The sequence below is a fragment of the Nicotiana tabacum genome, chromosome 11 (assembly GCF_000715075.1).
Source record: "Nicotiana tabacum cultivar K326 chromosome 11, ASM71507v2, whole genome shotgun sequence".
Lineage (NCBI taxonomy): Eukaryota > Viridiplantae > Streptophyta > Magnoliopsida > Solanales > Solanaceae > Nicotiana > Nicotiana tabacum.
The window spans coordinates 69,006,239-69,013,725 of NC_134090.1; the positions used below are offsets into that span (position 1 = coordinate 69,006,239).

A 7,487-nucleotide genomic window follows, 5' to 3' on the forward strand; every position below is an offset into this window, starting at 1 on the left:
ATTTCGGTTCGGTTTTTAGAATTTTGGTTCGGTATTTCGGTATTCGGTTTATCGATTGTGTATACCAAATACCGTACCAAATTATTTCGGTACGGTTCGGTATTTCTTATTTTGGTTCGGTACGGTTTCGGTTTTTAACAATCAATGCTAACTTGCTAAGTGCTAACTGCTAACAGTGGACATGCACATCACAATTGAAAATTTGAAATTCACTCTAAAAGAATGTTTTTCGATATATAACACTATAATAAGTTAACAAGAACGTGCTTAGTGCTTACGTGCACATGGCTGAAAGCCTGAAACACCAACACTGTAATTTTCACTCTAATTTGACACTATAATTTTCACTCTAAAACTGTAAAACAACTGCACAACCACAGGTCCACAACGTGAACGTGCACAACTGCACATGGCTGAAAGCCTGAAACAAGAATAACATCTGCAGTTGCACAACTATATTACTGCACAAGAATAACATCTGCAGTTGCAGAATAGCATCTGCAGTTTGCAGAATAACATCTGCAATTGCACAACTGCCAACTGCACAATGCATATTACACAACTATATTAAACAACTTAAACACAGTTAAACACTTAACAGTTAACACAGTCCAACAAGTCCAACAACTTAAACACAGTTAAACAAGTTAAAGTGTTAAACACAGTCCAACAAAAAACAGTTTTAACTCTTAAGTATTAACACTTAAACACAATGCAACACTGCAACTGGCCAACTGCAAGTCTTCATAGTCTTAACACTTAAACAGTTAAACATAGTGCAACAAAAACAGAGAGGGCATCCCTCAACAAACACAGTCTTGACTCTTGAGCAGTAGCACGGGGCGTTGAGCAGTAGCACGGGGCATGATTGCACTTGAACCTAAAAAAAATATAAATCATAAGTTAGAATATTATAGTTTGATGATAATAAAACAAAACTACACAATATTAAGTATATCATTATCAGTTATCACCAAACAAATAGAGTATTAAACTTACCACTCAAGATGCAAGTTGCAACTATACATCAAACAATGCTAGTAGTGCTTCCATTATTTTCCATATCTAAAGATAATACGACCAAATATGTCATACAAAAGAAAAAGCATGATATATTATTTTGAATTAAAATACACACAAAATATTAAAGCTTACCAAGCTCGATTTCCTCAAGATACTTCAAGTCTTCTTCAACATTAATAGGATTCTTCTCTTCTCTAAGCCAATCTTGAAGACAAATAAGAGCTTGCACACATTTAGGAGTCAATGAACTCCTAAATGAATCAAGAATACGGCCACCAGTGCTAAACGCGCATTCCGACGCCACACTAGAAATTGGAATTGCCAACACATCACGAGCCAACTCCGAAAGAATAGGAAATCTGGGAGCATGTGTTTTCCACCAACTTAAGATATCAAATTCTTCACTATAAGGCTCTTGTTCTTCACTAATGTATTTATCCAACTCCGATTTAGCACCCCCATTTCCATTGTCTTCCTTTTGTTTCTTCAAGCTAAGCTTAGTCCTTATTTTTGATGCACTTATAACACTCCCACTAGGTGTATTAGATGTGTTGTTAGATGAAGTAGAACTAGATGGAGATTGAGGACAAGATTCGGTTGAATACTTTTTTAGATACTCTCCAAACAAAGAATTCATATAAGCATACACCTCAGCATTTATTTTCTTTCCTTTTTCCTCCCCAAAAAGTTCTTCAAGTGCTCCCTCAACATATTCAAATTTGTTACGTGGATCCAAGACGGAAGCAATAAAAATCATTTTATTCATCTTTTCAGGCTCACCCCAATACTTCTTGAACTTTTCTTGCATTTGCTGAGCCATTTTTCTCAAATGCTCATCCTCACTAGCTAAACACATTTTCAAATGACAATAAAGTTCAGATACATCCTCAAAATGAGAATTACAAGTGACATAACGTGAACCTGAAACTTTTTTAGTTAGCTCGTGAAATCGTGCAAGAAACTCTATCACATTCCTCACATTCACCCAATCATCAGATTCAAGAGGACCTGCATTACCACCATCTTCACATAGATGAGAACATTGATATGCAGAAAATCCATTATCAAAAAGATGCAACTTGTCAAAGGCTTTTTCAAAGTGTTGTGCTGTATCCAACATCAAATAGGTGGAATTCCACCTGGTAGGAACATCCAAACACAACATTTTGGTACATTCTACCTTTACATGTGCACAACACTGTTTAAACTTTAAGGTCCTTGCAGGCGAAGATCTCACATACCTCACAATATTTCTAACACGTGTCACAGAAGCATCAAGTTCTTTCAAACCATCTTGCACAATTAGATTTAGTATATGAGCCATGCATCTCACATGAAGATGTTTACCACTCATCATATTAGTTTTCCACATATCTAACTGTTTAGACAATTCTTTGACAGTGACATCATTTGAAGAAGCATTGTCCACAGTAATAGTGAAAACCTTGTCTAATTTCCATTCAAGCAAACAATCCCTAATAGCTTTAGCCATCTCTTCACCCTTATGACTAGTGATAGGGAAAAAATTAAGTATTCTTTTATGCAACTTCCAATCCCTATCAATGAAGTGGGCTGTCAAACACATATAATTTATTCTTTGTAATGAAGTCCAAGTGTCTGTTGTTAGGCAAATTTTTGGTTGTGCTTCTCTAAAAGAACTTCTTAGATTTTGCCTCAATTCACCGTAAACTTCATAACAATTCCTTGTTATTGTTCTACGAGAAGGAAGACGAAATAGTGGTTGAGTTTTTCTCATAAACTTCATAAAGCCTTCATTTTCTACAAAGCTAAATGGTAGTTCATCAGTAACTATCATCTCAATTAAGGCCCTCCTAACCACTTTTTGATCAAATTTCCAAATTGATCCTTCATCATTTTGGCAAAATTGAAAATTTATCTTTGTTTGACTATTATCTTCTGCAATTTTAAGTGGGTATTCTTTGCATCTAAGCAAATGATTCTTCAATCCTGTTGTTCCATTCTTAGATGAATTAGCAGCATAAGCTTGTTTACAATATCGACACCGTGCTTTCCCAACCCCATTAACCTCAAATTTATCAAAATGGTTCCAAACGCCAGACCTAGGTTGCATTGCTTTCCTTTTCTTGGAATCTTGTGTATCAATGGTGTTGGTATTACTATCTACCGTAATAGGTAAACTTTCACTAGAACCAACATCACTTACTTTACTTGTATCTTCCATCTATACAAAATAAATATAAATATAAATGAACAATCAACAAATTAACTAGAAGACAACATAATACAAATATACATAAAAGGTTTCAATGACTATTATTCAACAAATGATCTTGGGTTAAAGAATAAGAGAGTGACTAAATCTTTTCTTGAAATTCTAGAAGACAACATAATAGAAGATATTGTATTTCATGGTTTTCAAAGAGAGCAGTCTGCTATTGTTAGTTGCTCTGCTCATATGGTAAAGTTCTAAAAATCAGACCTAAGAAAAAGTAATCATATGGTAAGCCTAACACATAGTCGTGACTCGTGTACTCACAACTGTTATTATACAAGCAAATGAATTAAACAGCATGAACGTGATACAAATGATATTTTCCTACTAAAGGGAAAAGCTCGGAACAACAGTTCATTCAATCAGCAGTACAACCAAAAGAAAGCGAAACATACCTTTGAAATTGAAATTGAATCGAGCTCGGAACACTGGAACAGGACAACAGCGTCTTCGACACTTCGTTTGCCCGGAATTTGTGAGGAGTGAGGAATCGAATCGAGCTGGAAATCGCCGCCTATGATATTTTCCTACACTGGAAGTCTGGAACAGTATACTTCGTTTGATGCAGAAAATCAGACCATTATAATTTATAGGCCCATGCGGAAACTCAAAAGTCAAAACTTAAGTAGTCGTAGACCGGTGAAGATGAGATGAGACTTACAAAACGTAGACTGATATCCTAAGCAGTCGATTCTCGTCTAGACTCGCAGACTGATAAGTGATATCCTAGACTCGCAGTCGTCCAGTCGATGACTCGATTCTCGTCTTCTTCTTCTCGATGATATCTCCTACAGTCTTAAGCACTGATGAAGAGTGAAGAGTGAAGTCTGAAGCATTTAAGCAAGGCAGCACCGCAACAAGCCCTAATGGCTAATGCCTTATGCCCTACTTTGATGAGAAATTGAGAATGCCTAATTTGATTCAAGACTTGGGTCTTGGGTTGGGACGTTGGGTATTAACTATTAAGTATTAACTGTTGACTTGGGTTATTAATTGGGCTTGGGTTGGGAGTTGAGGGATCTGGGCCTGGGTGGGAGTGGGATGCTGGGGATGGGCGATGGGGCTGGCCGCATGGGCCTATAATTGGGCTTAGTAGCTTGAATATTTTCGGTATTTCGGTTTACCAAAATTGTAGAATTATAAAACCGAAAACCGAACCGAAATACCGAATTAGACCGAAAAACCGGAAAAATCGAAACCGAAATACCAAATTAATTTGGTTCAGTTCGGAATTCGGTTTTTCGGATTTTATGCCCGCCCCTAGGAAAAAGGCAAAGCTATTTCTTGCTTTAGCAAAAGGGTCAGCATAAGACCATTGGCCAATTTCCTCAAAGAAACACACACATAGAAATACATCGGCATCGCCCCAATCTCCAAGAACGGGCCTCCTATCCAAGAACGATCTGCCCTTCCTTATCACTAGCTATCACTACTACTTATCTACTGTGCAATTCCATCATTCTATGATAAAGTCACGTAACTCAATACCAAAGGAAATGTCCTTAAGCTCCATTGAAGGTTCAGTTCTCTTGCTTTTGTTTTCATTTTTAATAATAAATATCATGCTTAATCTACCTCTCTAGAATATTTAAATAATTTTTGAAAATTCACTTCTTTGAAACTTAGCTCTGGGTGTTGCTAGCCTATTCTCTTAATTATTTATTGATTTCATTTGTGTTTGTCAAGTTATTCCTTGTAAAATTGAAAAAAAATGCCGTGGACTTCACCTCTCCTGATGAGCTGCTCATTTAGTTCATTTTTTGTTTTTTTATATGAGTTTGAGTTCCTTAAATGATTTATTCCTTTATTTGATATTTGTGCTTATGGATCATTGTTTATAATCTGATTTGGATGTCATTGAGTCGTGGGGTGCTAGAAGTTGGAACGGGTTTTGGATTTTGTTAATGAATTGATTTCTATAGAAGTGTTAATTAACTGTAAGGTCCCCTTCTTTAATAAATTTGAAGTGGGTCCAAACGCCAACAAGGCTACGGGCGAGCCTACATTTCCATAATCAATCACCTCACAACAAATCTCGAAATAGCTTAGAAAGAACAACTTAGGAACTTTCGTAGTTGCTTTAGGCGCGTTGTTTTAATAATTTACCTTCCTAAACTCTGGTGTGCATTTATGTGACCCAAATCCAAATCTCAACAATGTTATATAGAGTATGTCGAGAGCCACGGGTGCATTTATGTGACGTGGTTCAAGACCTATTTTAAATGACGTTGTAATTTTTCCTTAAAATTAAATAAAAGCGGTTATAAAGTTGACATTTAACCATAGGCTAAAACATGTATTAAAATCAGATAATAAGCCAATTATAACAGTTGAGCGACCGTGCTAGAACCACGGAATCCGGGAATGCCTAACACCTTCTCCCGGGTTAACAAAATTCCTTACCCGGATTTCTGTGTTCGCAGACTGTAATACAGAATCAACCTTTTCCTCGATTTGGGATTTGAACTGCTGACTTGGGACACCATAAAATTATCCCAAGTGGCGACTCTGAATTTTAAATTAAATAATCCCGTTTCGATTGTCACTTAAATTGGAAAAAACTCCCTTATACACCCATTTTTAGGGGTGTAGGTAAAAAGGAGGTGTGACAGGTGGTCAATTGATGGGTACTTGAAACTAAGGCTCTATTAATACGATTGGAAAGTATGATATAACCGTTGCACTACTTTACCCACTTTATACCTCTCGATGGTTCAAGGGAAAGAGAGGCGAATAGAAAAAATGAAACAGAAGATCCACAACATGCCATCCACATGATCATGAGAGGAATCGACATCCCACAGGAACCCATTATCAAACGAACAAAAATATCCATCACTAGGGAAAAGTGAACTCGACTTTACATACCCGAGGACGCTCTCAAATTCAGCGAAGAGGACATCGAGGCCCTGTCCCATCCTGATAACGACGCATTGGTAATTTCTTTTCTTGTGAATAAATTTCTAATTAAACGTATGCTTGTGGATCCAGGTAGCTCGGCCAACATTATCAGGTCGAGAGTGGTGGAGGAGCTTGGACTGCTCGACTAGATCGTGCCCGCCTCTCGAGTCCTCAATGAATTCAACATGGCGAGCAAGACAAAGAAAGGGGAGATCACCCACCCGGTCAACGTGGCCAGCACAACCCAAAATTTCAAGTTCCATGCCATCAAAGGGGACATGAGGTACAATGCCCTGCTCGGAAGGCCATGGATACACTGCATGAGAGCAGTACCATCAAACCTTCATCAAATAATGAAGTTTCCAACGAAGGATGGAATAAAAACAATATATGGGGAGCGGCATGCAATAAGAGACATGTTCGCAGTACACGATGTATCCCCGACATCGACACCTTTAACATCGAAGGAACCAAAAGATAAGAAAATAGCAAAGTAGCAATCACAAGCTACATTCTCGGCTGCACCCGAGTGAATGAGCAAAAGACCGTACTGCATCCCCAGAGCAAGCAGTTGAAGCATATCCAGGCTCGAAACCCCATCACTACTAAGGTATAACCACCTCCCTTTTCATTTACGTCTTATACTAACCTGTGTGCAGGTGTCCGGTTAGAAAAATCGAAGCACCTTCCAACTTGAAGACCTTGGGTTTTAAAGCATGTGTTGCACTCTTTTCGTTCGATCGGATTTTATCCCAAGAAGGTTTTACCGGCAAGGTTTTTAACGAAGCAACGTCTATATGCTACCTAAGAAGAACTTACCAAGTATTCAAGGCTTCTCTTCAAGAAACCTCGAATACTGGGAGGCATCCCACTGGAGAAATAAAGATGAGCCAAAGAAGGTCTCGATAGAAAAATGATGTATCGGGCCAAATGGTCAAACGAACCGTGTCCGAAAAGAATGATCGAATCCTCGACGATGTAAACATGTATATTTGTACTAAGTAATCAAAGGAGTATCTTTACCATCAAAACACTTTAAAGAAGTTTGCTATATTTACAAGAAACAACTCCAGGGCTAGAAATTTCCCGAGCACTTGGGAACTGATATCAAAAACTCGAAACCGTAAGACCTCTAGGCCGGAAACTTAGAGCTCATAATCCCTAAATGAGACAACATCAAGTTTACAAGGAACGTCTCCAGAGCCAAAAAATGTTTGATGACTCGGGGACTCTCACTGACTGTCACCCTATCGAGCTACCAAAACTCAAGGCCATAAGACCCCAAGCGGGCAACCTCGAGCCCGAAAGC

At 38.0% G+C, this 7,487-nt stretch overlaps 1 long non-coding RNA gene across 1 annotated transcript; it reads right to left on the bottom strand.

Annotated features, from left to right (window-relative positions):
- Positions 1 to 842: 842 nt before the first annotated feature.
- On the bottom strand, positions 843 to 3,785 carry LOC107760353 (uncharacterized). The gene is made up of 3 exons (XR_001642369.2): positions 3,673 to 3,785; positions 1,000 to 1,065; positions 843 to 880 (listed from the first exon to the last, which is right to left on the bottom strand). It is a non-coding gene; the product is annotated as an uncharacterized LOC107760353 (long non-coding RNA).
- Positions 3,786 to 7,487: the final 3,702 nt, after the last annotated feature.